The sequence below is a fragment of the Oncorhynchus gorbuscha genome, linkage group LG07 (genome assembly GCF_021184085.1).
Source record: "Oncorhynchus gorbuscha isolate QuinsamMale2020 ecotype Even-year linkage group LG07, OgorEven_v1.0, whole genome shotgun sequence".
Taxonomy (NCBI): domain Eukaryota; kingdom Metazoa; phylum Chordata; class Actinopteri; order Salmoniformes; family Salmonidae; genus Oncorhynchus; species Oncorhynchus gorbuscha.
Genome location: NC_060179.1, coordinates 19,405,380 through 19,419,582, shown reverse-complemented (window position 1 = coordinate 19,419,582; position 14,203 = coordinate 19,405,380). Strand labels below are relative to the sequence as shown.

At 42.4% G+C, this 14,203-nt stretch overlaps 1 protein-coding gene across 1 annotated transcript in view; it reads left to right on the top strand.

Annotated features, from left to right (window-relative positions):
- The first annotated feature begins 1,192 nt into the window (after positions 1–1,192).
- Positions 1,193–14,203, top strand: part of LOC124039597 (polypeptide N-acetylgalactosaminyltransferase 11-like) — a 52,401-nt gene continuing 39,390 nt past the window's right edge. The window contains 1 exon segment of the mRNA XM_046355747.1: positions 1,193–1,493. The gene's annotated coding sequence lies outside the window, so the exon portion shown is untranslated.

Below are 14,203 nucleotides of genomic sequence, written 5' to 3'. Positions count from 1 at the left end.
CGTTATGTTATCACAATTACTCAGTTAGGGTTCTACTAAGCAAATACGTTCCGTTTTTCAGGGGGGCTGTTTCGAACAGCCTGCTGGTTATTACACTGTCTTTCTTGTAATGCCTTAATTTAATCCTGCATGTTATATTAATTTACTGTTTTTGTGTTGAATATCAGTTGAAAAAACAAAACACCATAACACTTTATTTAAAAAAAATCTTACTCTAGTGTGAAATAAAATACCATTCCATCCACGACTTTCATGCACTCTTGCTTGTGCTAATGGAACTGCCAAAGGCACTCTTAGAAAAAAGTGCCCCTTGAAATGACACCATATATGGATTGTACAGGCTCTAATGAGTATTCCCTACAATAATTTTACTGCGACATCTAGAATAGTTTTTTGCTCTATAAGCCAATATGTATTCAATATACAGTGAATCGCATTTATTTGACCTTGGAACATGTTTAAAAACCAAAACATTTTTAACCTTTAACTCGGCAAGTCAGTTAAGAACAAATTCTTATTTACAATGATGGCCTACCCAAGTCAACCACGGACAAGGCTGTGCCAATTGTGCGCCAACTTGTGGGACTCCCAATCACAGCCAGATGTGACGCAGCCTGGATTTGAACCAGGAACTGCAGTAATGCCTTATACTGAGATGCAGTGACAATCACAAGGACAGGTGCAACAGATCCGGATGTGACACAGTAAAATGGCTCTTTGGATAGCTTTAACTACAACCTATATCAATGAGCGTTATCATTCTAGCTAACAACTGCTGCATCCAAAATAGTTATTTTGCAAAGATCACAACCAAATATAATCTTAGCGACTGTTCAAGCAAGAAACAAAACATTGTTGTAAGTGCATGAGATCCTAAAAAGGTTATTTTGTTAGAAGTAATAATAACGTAAATGTTTGTTGTGAATAGGCGCAGATGGCGATGGCTTTTCCACTGCCGCCAAGAGTCGCGCTAAGCTTTGCGTGACGTCAGTGTGTCCTGTACTGGAAAAATGTATACAAAGGCACAGATACAAAGACGAATCCTATATCAATCTCTATGGTTCACACTAGTTGACTGCAGGTTTGTTCGAGTTTCGATTGGTCTGAACTGTGTGAATTGCTCATATCTGATTGGGTAATCCAGTTTTAGCAACTCCTAGTATCTCCGCCTCACTGCACAGACCCACTCAATGTAAGATAGACTGCACTCCAATGTAGTCCATCAGAAAGGGTATCTAGCTAACGTTAGCTATAGCCATATTACTTGGTGCATTTGGTTGTAAGCCGAAGTAAAAATAATGGCTAAGCAGCTAGGAAAGGATTTGGATGGGATCATTGGGGTGTATGTAGTTTTGTGTCACGAGGGTGCTTGTTGCGTTGTGTACTAAAGGTGGGGAGGTATCGCTTGGGTCTTGCTGCCGTCTGTTTACCTAGCCAACTGAATTTGCTACACCAGCAAAGACACATTGGGATGTCCATGAAGCAAGTTCATCGTAAGTTTACATTACACTTATCATTTCATAAATGCACAATCTTCCTTCGAGTTGCCTCGGGTCTCGCGCATACGCGCTAAATAGCTAGCGGGCAGCAAAACTAGCTGACGTTATTTGCTTATTGCTTGGTATGATCACTGCAATGAATGACCAATATTAAATGTCAACTCGTGTGTTAGTTAAAGCCAAGTAACTAACTTGCTAGCGTGTCTTGTATTGCATGTTAGCTAACTAGCTAGAAACGAGAACTTTGCCACTCAGCTTTGCTATAGCTAAATATAGATATAACCAAATTGCTATGCATATTATCAGCCAATCGTGATTGTAACTAGTTTGCCTGCTACTGTAACGTCAGTGTACTCTTAATCCCTGGCAACTAACTATAACGTTACCCAACTAGCTAGCTTGTTAGTTGACCTTACACAATAGCCAACTTTAGTTAACGTTAACTACTTGTAGATAGATTCGTGAATGCACCCATGCATTATGTTTAGCTACCATATAATAACAAGTTAGTAAAGTTTGTGCGCGTGTAGCTACGTCAGTATACTAGCGTATTCATTCTAGCTAGAACGTTAGCTACACCGAATATTTTCTAACGTCCTCTAAGGCTATAATGCCACAGAGGTGCATTGAACCTGCCTGTGAAAATACAATGCCGATGGTTGACAAACCAGCTCTTCATGACTTAAAACGCTCATATTTTAGACCTCAAACTAAGGATATCGAGCTTAGTAAAAACAACCATGTATTATAATACAAAACTATGCAAAAAAAATCAACCAGATTGCATGGGCACTAGTCTGTGAATCTTTCTCTGGTTGGGTGTGATCTAACCGAATTGTGGGGACGCCAGTAGCAACACCACCGAGTAGGGATGTGTTTGTGTCTAAACTTAGTTGCAACTGAATTATCCTTTAAAGACGATGGTGCATGGAGAAGGATGGAAGCGGAATGCCGGAGGTCCATGCAAAAGAGGTGGTGGATTTATTAACCAAAAGAGTTAGAAACATAAGGATGAGTACATGTAAAATGAAGGGTCCCGGGATATGAGAATGCTATAAGAAAGCTTCATTAATTAGAAGAAAGAAAGAACATTTATACAAAAGTCTCTACAACCTCAGAACAAGCCGGGCCCAGCTAAATACATACACAGCCCTGCCCAGCTTGGACTGACCATTACTGCAGTTAAGTAGAGGGTAGGCTACACAACCAGAAGTTCAGGGTAAATGCTTTCAAACATGATCACAATAGGTTTTGAACATTTAGTTTTACACAACATCAATGTCATCATAGTAGCGCAATACAATATTCAATATTTATGCTGCAGTAACATGATATTCAATAGCTATGACAATAGGCCTTTAAACTAACTGCTTTAGCGGCTATTGACTATAGTCAAAACAAATGTTATTTTTCACATCCACCGACTACATCAGATGTACACTTGACTGTGAAATGCTTACTTATGAACCAAGCACTTTTAATTGTTATTTTTATTTTATTTTTTACATCAGCCGACGTCACAAAGTGCTATACAGAAACCCAGCCTAAAACCCCAAACAGCAAGCAATGCAGATGTAGAAGCACGGTGGCTAGGAAAAATTCCCTAGAATGGCAAGGAACCTCGGAAAAAACCTAGAGGAACCAGGCTCTGAGTGGTGGCCAGTCCTCTTCTGGCTGTGCCGAGTGGAGATTATAACAGTGCATGGCCAATATGTTCATAGATGACCAGCAGGGTTATAATAATAATCACAGTGGTTGTAGAGGGTGCAACAGGTCAGCACCGCAGGAGTAAATGTTAGTTGGCTTTTCATAGCCAATCATTCAGAGTTAGAGACAGCAGGCGCAGTAGAGAGAGAGTCGAAAACAGCAGGTCCGAGACAAGGTAGTACGTCCGGTTAGTCAGGGTTCCATAGCCGTAGGCAGAACAGTTGAAACTAGAGCAGCAGCACGGCCAGGTGGACTGGGGACCAGTCAGGTTATCAGGCCAGGTAGTCCTGAGGCATGGTCCCAGGGCTCAGGTCCTGAGAGTGGAGAGAGACACCGGATAAGACAGGAGAAATACTCCAGATATAACATGCTGACCCTAGCCCCCGGACACAAACTCTTGCAGCATAATTACTGGTGGCTGAAACAGGAGGGGTCAGAAGACACTGTGGCCTCGTCCGACTATAACCCCAGACAGGGCCAACCAGGCAGGATATAACCCCACCCACTTTGCCAAAGCACAGCCCCCAAACCACTAGAGGGATATCTTCAACCGCCAACTTACTACCCTGTCACAAGGCCGAGTATAGCCCAAGAAGATTTCCCCCATGGCACGAACCCGGGGGGGGGGGGGGGGGGGCACCAACCTGGACAGGAAGATCACGTCAGAGACTCAACCCACTCAAGTGACTCACCCCTCCTAGGAATGGCATGGAAGAGCACCAGTAAGCCAGTGACTCAGCCCCCCGTAATAGAGTTAGAGGCAGAGAATCCCCGTGGAGAGAGGAGAAGCAGCCAGGCAGAGACAGCAAGGGCGGTTCGCCGCTCCAGTGCCTTTCCATTCACCTTCGCACGCCTGGGCCAGACTACACTCAATTATAGGCCCTACTGAAGAGATGAGTCTTCAATAAAGACTTAAAGGTCAAGATCGAGTCTGTGCCTCTCACATGGATAGGCAGACCATTCCATAAAAATGGAGCTCTATAGGAGAAAATAGGAGAAAGAGGGGCCTCCAGCTGTTTGCTTAAAAATTCTAGGGATAATAAGGAGGCCTGTGTCTTGTGACCGAAGCGTACATGTCGGTATGTACGGCAGGACCAAATCGGAAAGATGGATAGGAGCAAGCCCAAGTAATGCTTTGTAGGTTAGCAGTAAAACCTTAATCACCCCTAGCCTTAACAGGAAGCCAGTGTAGAGAAGCTAGCACTGGAGTAATATGATAACATTTTTTGGTTCTAGTCAAGCCGGAAAGTAGAGCATTGCAGTAGTCTAATCTAGAAGTGACAAAAGCATGGATACATTTTTTTGTATAATTTTTGGACAGAAGGTTTCAGATTTTTGCAATGTTACGTAGATGGAAAAAAGCTGTCCTTGAAACAGTCTTGATATGTTCATTAAAAAAGAGATCAGGGTCCAGAGTAACGCAGAGGTCCTTTACAGTTTTATTTGACGCAACTGTACATCGATCAAGATTAATTGTCAGATCCAACAGAAGATCTTTGTTTCTTGGGATCTAGAACTAGCATCTCTGTTTTGTCCGAGTTTAAAATTAAAACATTTGCAGCCATCCACTTCCTTAAGTCTGAAACACAGGCTTCCAGGGTGGGCAATTGTGGGGCTTCACTATGTTTCATTGAAATGTACAGCTGTGTGTCATCCGCATAGCAGTGAAAGTTAACATTATGTTTCCGAATGACATCACCAAAAGGTAAAATATATAGTGAAAACAATAGAGGCCCTAAAATGGAACCTTGATGAACACCAACATTTACAGTTGATTTGTCAGAGGACAAACCATCCACAGAGACAAACTGATCTCTTTCTGACAGAACTTGTATGTGTAGACCAATTTGGGTTTCCAATCTCTCCAAAAGAATGTGGTGATCGACGATATCAAAAGCAGCTCTAAGGTCTAGGAGCCGATGCTGATGCAGGACCGATGCAGAGTCTTGGTCTGACGCCAATAAAAGGTAATTTGCAACCTCCACGAGTGCAGTCTGTGCTATGATTGGGTCTAAAATCAGACTGAAGCATTTCGTATAAATTGTTAGTCTTCAGGAAGGCAGTAAGTTGCTGCGCAACAGCTTTTTCAAAAACAATTGAAAGGAATGGGAGATTCGATATTTAATATATATATATTTTTATTTTTTAAAATAATTTCTGGTCAAGGTTTGGCTTTTTCAAGGGAGGTTTTATTACTGCCACGTAAACGGGAGCTGTTTATTATGTTCAACATAGGAGGGCCAAGCACAGGAAGCAGCTCGTTGGAATAGGGTCCAGTATGCAGCTTGAAGGTTTAGAGGCCATGACTATTTTCATCAATGTGTCGAGTTATATTATTTAAAAAACTTGAGTCTCCCTTGATCCTAGGTCCTGGCAGTGTAGAGCAGACTCAGGACAATTGAGCTTTGGAGAAATACGCAGATTTAAAGAAGAGTCCGTAATTTGCTTTCTAATGACCATGATCTTTTCGTCAAAGAAGTTCATGAATTTATCACTGCTGAAGTGAAAGCCATCCTCTCTTGGGGAATGCTGCTTTTTAGTTAGCTTTTGCGACAGTATCAAAAATACATTTAGGATTGTTCTTATTCTCCTCAATTAAGTTGAAAAAAAAATAGGATGATCGAGCAGCAGTGAGGGCTCTTCGATACTGCATGTTACTGTCTTTCCAAGCTTATCGGAAGACTTCCAGTTTGGTGAAGTGCCGTTTCCATGCAATTTTCTGGAAGCTTGCTTCAGGGCTTGGGTATTTTCTGTATACAACAGAGCTAGTTTCTTCTGGCAAATAATTTTAGTTTTTAGGGGTGCGACTGCATCTAGGGTATTATGCAAGGTTAAATTAAGTTCCTCAGTTAGGTGGTTAACGGATTGTTATACTCTGACGTCCTTGGGTGGAAGGAGTCTGGAAGGGCATCTAGGAATCTTTGGGTTGTTTGAGAATTTATAGCACAGCTTTTGATGATCCTTGGTTGGGGTCTGAGCAGATTATTTGTTGCGATTGCAAACGTAATAAAATGGTGGTCCGGTAGTCCAGGATTATGAGGAAAAACATTAAGATCCACAATATTTATTCCACGGGACAAAACTAGGTCCAGAGTATGACTGGCAGTGAGTAGGTCCGGAGACACGTTGGACGTAACCCACTGAGTCGATGATGGCTCCGAAAGCCTTTTGGAGTGGGTCTGTGGACTTTTCCATGTGAATATTAAAGTCACCAAAAATGTGAATATTATCTTCCATGACTACAAGGTCCGATAGGAATTCAGGGAACTCAGTGAGGAATGCTGTATACGGCCCAGGAGGCCTGTAAACAGTAGCTATAAAAAGTGATTGAGTAGGCTGCATAGATTTCATGACTAGAAGCTCAAAAGACAAATGCATTTTTTGTGGGTTTTTTTGTAAATTGAAATTTGGTATTGTAAATGTTAACAACACCTCCGACCTTTGCAGGAAGTGCAGGGGATATGGTCACTAGTGTAACCAGGAGGAGAGGCCTCATTTAACACAGTAAATTCATCAGGCTTAAGCCATGTTTCAGTTAGGCCAATCACATCAAGATTATGATCAGTGATTAGTTCATTGACTATAACTGCCTTGGAAGTGAGGGATCCAACATTAAGTAGCCCTATTTTGAGATGTGAGATATCACAATCTATTTCAATAATGACAGGAATGGAGGAGGTCTTTTATTCCAGTGATTGCTTAGGCGTACACCGCCATGTTTAGTTTTGCCCAACCTAGATCGAAGCACAGACATGGTCTCAATGGGGATAGCTGAGCTGAATACACTGACTGTGCTAGTGGCATACACCACTAAGCTGGCAGGCTGGTGATCTCATTGTGGAGTTAGAGCCCTGTTTATGTTCATAGATAAGATGAGAGCAATCCTAGTCCTTTACTCCTCAGCAGGCCAGGCTTGGTCCTGTTTGTGGGTGAGTCCCAGAAAGAGGGCCAATTATCTACAAATTATATATTTTGGGAGGGGCAGGAAGTTTTCAACCAGCGAGTTGTGAGACTGCTGTAGAGCTCATTACTCCCCCTAACTGGGAGGGGGCCAGCGACAATTACTTGATGCCGACACATCTTTCTAGGTGATAAACACGCTAAAGCTATGTTGCGCTTGGTGACCTCTGACTGTTTCACCCTAACATCGTTGGTGCCGACGTGGATAACAATATCCCTATGCTCTACACTCGCCAGTTTTAGCCTTCGCCAGCACCATCTTCAGATTATCATTAACGTCGAGTGCCCTGCCCCTTGGTAAACAGTGTATGATCGCTGGATGATTCTTTAAGTCTAATACTGCGGGTAATGGAGTCGCCAATGACTAGGGTTTTAAATTTGTCAGAGCTAATGGTGGGAGGCTTCGGCATCTCAGACCTCATAACAGGTGGAGGAGAGACCAGAGGAGGCTCGGCCTCTAACTCCGACTCATTGTTTAATGGGGAGAACCGGCTGAATGAGCGACACCGGTTGAGCATTTCCTTCAAGAAGCCATGAGAAAATATTTGGGCTGCGGGGACTGTGCGAGGGGATTTATACTACTATCTGTACTTATTTGTGGCACAGATGCTGTTTCATACTTTCCTACACTTACATTACCCTTGTCTAACGATTGCTTCTGAAGCTGGGCTTGCAGCACGGCTATCCTCACCATAAGGCGATCGTTCTCCTGTATATTACGAGTACAGCGACTGCAATTAGAGTGCCTGGTGTTTATGTTACTACTTGGCTTTGGCTGGTGGAGGTCCTGTAGAACCATGTACAGATAACGCGTCCGGGGTGAATAAGTTGAATATCTTTTTTTTTTTAAACGTTGGCAGATAGCAAAGTAAGGCTAGCAACAAAATGCACAGCAGCAGGTAAACAATTCCACAAGTTGTGACAGGAAATGACATCAGCACTCAATAGACCTTTCTAGTGGAGTTGAATGTTGAGATGTAGTCAATGAACAGTATTCTCACATAGGTGTTCCTTTTGTCCAGGTAGGAAAGGGCTGTGTGGAGTGCAATAGAGATTGCGTCATCTGTTGGGACAATATGCGAATTGGAGTGGGTCCAGGGTGTTTGGGATAATGGTGTTTTGTGAGCACTGACCAGCCAAAGCATTTCATGGCTACAGATGTGAGTGCTATGGGGTGAAAGTAATTTAGACAGGTTATCTTGCTGTTCTTGGGCAGAGGGACTGTGGTAGACTGCTTGAAACATGTGGGTATTAAGGTCTGGGCCAGGGAGAGTTTGAAAATAAAATGTCTGACTCCCATCGGCTACAGCGAGGGGGATCACACAGTCGTCCGGAACAGCTGTTTCTCTCAGCATGGTTTGGTGTTGCTTGGTAGCATCGTCTGGTAGGCTGGTGTCACTGGGCAGCTCATGGCTGGGTTTCCCTTTGTGATCCGTGATAGTTTGCAAGCCCTGCCACATCCGAACAGTCGGAGCTAGTGTACTAAGACACTTTGTCTGTTTGATGGTTCGTCGTAGGGCGTAGCGTTATTTCTTATGTGTCCTGATCCTTGAAAGCGGCAGCTCTAGTCTTTAGCTCAGTGCGAATGTTGCCTATAATCCATTGCTTCTGGTTGGGATCTGTACGTACGGTCACTGTGGGGACGACAACATCGATTCACTTAATAATGAAGCCGATGACTAATGTCGTCTGATGAATCCTGGAACTTATTCCAATCTGTGCTATCGAAACAATCCTGTAGCTGTAGAATCGGACCACTTCTGTATTATTGAGCATGTCACTGGTACTTCCTGTTTTGAGTTTTTGCTTGTAAGCAGGAATCAGGAGGATCGAGTTGTGGTCAGATTTGTCAAATGGAGGGCGAGAGCTTTGTATGTGTCTGTGGCGTAAAGGTGATCTACAGTTTTTTCACCTCCAGTTGCACAGGTGACATGCAGGTAGAAATGGTATCTTCTGACTGGGAGAGTTTTGTTAAGCCTCGACGCTTGCTCAAAACATTAACACGATGCGCTTGCAGTACATTCTTGGAAACATAAAGACTATCTTTCATATCAGTGAGAAGTAAAATATTAAAATATTACACGCCTTTGGATAGGGTTAGTGTTACCACATGGCCATATCGCCATGTTACATCGCTTGTTTACGGAAGACATAGGCTGCCACCTGGGCTAATTATCTATCTAGCGCGCTCCGAACACTTATATGTAAGCATAGCTGTGGAGGAAGTGTAGTTCGTCAGCTGAAGGCACGCACATCTTGTGGATCTGTGCAAAACTGCTACAGTAAGTGTATTTTTTTCATTTGATTTTAATTTTACCTTTATTTAACCAGGCAAGTCAGTTAAGAACAAATTCTTATTTTCAATGACGGCCTAGGAACAGTGGGTTAACTGCCTGTTCAGGGGCAGAACGACAGATTTGTACCTTGTCGGCTCGGGGGTTTGAACTTGCAACCTTCCGGTTACTAGTCCAACGCTCTAACCACTAGGCTACCCTGCCGTATCTTCTTATTCGGCATATTCTGATTTACTTTTCTAAACGTTAAAACACAGTGTCGGAATTGTAGTTCACATGGAGCCAAATGTGGCCGAATGTATCCGCTGAAATACAAATCTGAATTACTGACCATGGAACTTGTGTGTGAATGGTTAAATCTGATGTATTTTCCTTGAAGGGGGTTTTATTTGCCCTCAATCTTGTTGGTTGTTAGCTGCTCTGTGGATTGTTTACAAACGAGTGAATGTGCTAGAAAGCTAAATGGCTACCTAGCTAGCTAGATGACTGCTGTGGCTAGCCAAAAAGTTGGATCATCTTATGACTGGGGAAACGTCCATAGCAGGCATTGTCACCTAAACTTGCTACATAACCTCTGAGTGAAGGGAAGCACCAACACCAATCAGCCTAGAACACTGTGCACACAGCCATGTCAGCAAATGAATGCTGTCTGAACACACACATCCAATTTGAAAAACAAAACTGATTTGAGCATTAAGGCCTGCAGTGTGAACAAGGCTTAAGTCTCTCGCTCTCGCTCTCGCTCTCGCTCTCGCTCTCGCTCTCTCTCTCTCTCGCTCTCTCTCATATACAGATGACTCAAAGCTGTAATCGCTGCCAAAGGTGCTTCTACAAAGTATTGACTTGGGTGTGACAGGCAGCCATACAGTCCAAATCACTGCTGCAATATGGCAGTTTCAGATTATACTAACAGCATGAGCACCTCAGTTATTGTTTCAGTTGGAGAAAGGCTCCAGATGGCTAATTATAGACCACACTGGTGTTTTTTCCACCTGTTCTATTCTTTAATCTTTGTAATGGGGCCAGTTCAGCATATTTAAAAAAAGTTGTTATTCATGTAAAAGTGTGCGGTGTGATGGGACTATGCTAGAGAGAGAGAGACAGACTGCAAGTATATTTGAACTTGCTCGTTCCATTTTCTAAATTGAAACCAGAAGGGAACTGAATTAGCAAGGCTCAGTTCTCTTTTCTGTGGTACAATTTAAAACCGCCTTGTCCCTCTGGACCACTGTGACTACATCTGATGAATCCCATTTAGCTCGGTGCCAACTTTAATTTTACAGTCCCCTTCTTCTCATGTTGAGAAACTCTGGCCTCAAAAAGCACTCAACTCCTCTGTGTGAAACGCACACAATCTTCTGAAATGGATATTGATTTTGCTAATAAATTCAGGCAGTGATTTTTAAAGTTAGTGTGTGGAAGAAGTAGAAAGGACATTTTATCTAAGCCTTTTCCATTTAGAAAGTGTCACGAGAGCAACTAGCCTAATTTGTGACAAGCATTGAGCATTCAGGCCTCAATTATTGTCCTGAAGTAGCATTAGCGCACGAAGCCTAGGCCTAACGCTCATTAATGTTTAGGCTACAGTTAGCATCTGTTTTGCGCTGACCCCTTCTTCAGCCGTGGATCAATGCCGTGTACAGTCTGGAGCCCTGATCCACAGACATACTGTAGTCAACCTAATGGGACAACGCTAGCCACAGTTGATAGTCCTGTTATTTGACCAGAGGTTAAAGGCAAAAATATTGTCTATTGCCTTGTTTATAAAAGCATGGGGTGGTTTGACATTGAGTCAAACACATGAGAAAATGGGAGCTGATACTCTATGCATGGCATGCAAGGTACAGTACGAAGACCAATTCCTGGAGTGCACGCTGACAGACAATCAGAGAAGAGATGTTATAATAACGCCAATGAACAGTCACAATGGTTCCGACCTTGAATATGTGGACATCTATAAGTACCTAGGTGTCTGGCTAGACTGTAAACTCTCCTTCCAGACTCATATCAAACATCTCCAATCAAAAATCAAATCTAGAGTCTGCTTTCTATTCCGCAACAAAGCCTCCTTCACTCACGCCGCCAAACTTACCCTAGTAAAACTGACTATCCTACCGATTCTCGACTTCGGCGATGTCATCTACAAAATTGCAAAAATCGCTGAAGTTGGAGACTTATCTCCCTCACCAACTTCAAACATCTGCTATCTGAGCAGCTAACCGATCGCTGCAGCTGTACATAGTCTATCGGTAAATAGCCCACCCAATTTTACCGACCTCATTCCCATACTGTTTTTATTTATTTACTGTTCTGCTCTTTTGCACACCAATATCTCTACCTGTACATGACCATCTGATCATTTATCACTCCAGTGTTAATCTGCAATATTGTAATTATTCGCCTACCTCATGCCTTTTGCACACAATGTATAGACTCCCCTTTTTTTCTACTGTGTTATTGACTTGTTAATGGTTTACTCCATGTGTAACTCTGTTGTCTGTTCACACTGCTATGCTTTATCTTGGCCAGGTCGCAGTTTCAAATGGGAACTTGTTCTCAACTAGCCTACCTGGTTAAATAAAGGTGAGAAAAGAGAAAAACAATGTATTGTGTTGATGCAGAATCTGTTAATCCATATCGTATTATAGGACAACTGGATGTAGACATTAAATGTTACCAGGCACATAGTCTAGATGGCCCTTCAAGAGTCACTATTAGATAATGAGGCAGGTTGACAGGCTTCCCTGTGTAAGGCCTTCCCCCACCGGTGTTTCAATTGTTGATGACTTACTGAATTTCTTGTTTTGCTGGGCTCAATGGCAGGGCAGGGGGTTAGGAACCGGAGCCAGGCTGCTTCTCTCCTCACCGTGTCTCGGAGATCTCAAATTCTCGAACGTTCCCTTTCATAGTCCCCTCCCTTCCTTGGTCCCTCTGATTAATTTGTGGTGTCGTGGCGATGCAATTTTTGTGCTCTGTGTGAAACTGAGTGGGCTCTTAGAAATAAACACAATTTTTTCCAGCAAGTTGCAGATGTTACATGGCTGAAGATGGAAATGTACTAGTGTAGACCTACATTTGTCATTTCAGGATTACATATTTTTCTTTTAAACTGGATTAAGCTAAATTAAGTAAATGCCACACATTGTTTACCTCGGTGGCACTTTAGATTATAAACTCATAAAAAGTAACCTAGTAGGCCCCTAGAAGGACAAACAGAATGATTGAGTTCCTAGCCCTGCCAAGACAACAGTCACATCTGAAAAAGACCCATGGGCATAAATAGGTCGGTAGAAGCAGGATCTGAGGTCAGATGGCACCGCATCTCCATAGTGGGTGGTGTCCCTCCCCTCTTGGCATCACGATGTAGCAGGGCGACTGGTCTCCAGTTACTCTCATATTTTTGTTGTATCTTTTTGCAACGTCATTGGATCCAGGCTATCATGAAATAACGTGGGCTATCAGTGAGTAGCATGAGTGTGTATTTTGGGACTATTAAGGTTCTATCTGTATTTTTGTCAATTTATTTATTGACATAGCCTTGTACTCTGAATAACCCAATTCATGTTGTTAAATTCATAATGATACTAGATAAGTATTTCTGACACCATTCAAACCAATGAGGGTTCGGAACTTTAAAGCCAGTTATCTCAATCATCTTTTTGCAAAGCTGTCAAATAGTCGTCTAGTGAGCCTAAATCATAGCCCAGATCGCCTTACGGGAACTGGTTTATTCTGAAGCGTGTTCATTGTTTTTATACTTTTGAAATACAACTGCTTAGTTTAGCAAAGAATGATCTAGTATTCTTTCCTGAATCGTCTCTGGTTTGTTAAATCAGTAGCTGGTCACCCCAGCAGCCTCAGGTCAGCTCACTTGAGACCAAGAGTAGCTCAGGGTTTTCCTGTTGAACTAGGCCTATTTGGTTTTACATTTACACTAATCATGTCTGTGTTTAACAGACTTGTTTTGCCGAGTACAATATTTTTGTGTTAGCCTGGTACATGAATCTTGGCCTAACTATTCATATGAACTTTTTGGGGTTTATTCTCTCATGCATTTGTGTGGGTGGTTAATGGTTAACTTGTTGGTGAAATTCAAAAGACCTTTGTCCTTATGTTCTCTCTTTCTGGGAAATAAACGGCTATCAACATTTTGACATCAGCTATTACTTTTTTGTTCCACTACTAAAACAATTCCCACCTCTTTAAAACAATGTCTTTTTTTTGGTCAAAAGGCAGTGGGGCAGTATAGGCTACATGTGGGCTGTGAGTGGTGGCACGAACCGCTAGACCACCCAAGCCACATGACTCACCTCTTCAGGTTGGCCATGGATTTATAAAGCATGTTGCACTTGGTGTCTTTCCTGTAGCATTTGGCAGACTGTGAGCCTGTCCACTTCAACTAGGCCTAATGAGTGATTCCTCATGAAACAAGGACAAAAAAGGACCATGATTTGGGTGATTTACCAAAATGTAAACCGTATCCCTTGGCAGAAGGATTGTTGACATTTTGTATCTAAAAGCATAATTGAGAAAGAAAATCATCAAAGTTGGAAGTTTACATACACCTTAGCCAAATACATTTAAACTCAGTTTTTCACAATTCCTGACATTTAATCCGAGTAAAAATTCCCTATCTCTGGTCAGTTAGGATCACCACTTTATTTTAAAGAATGTGACATGTCAGGATAATAGTTGAGAGAATGATTTCTTTAATCACATTCCCAGTGGATCAGAAGTTTACAT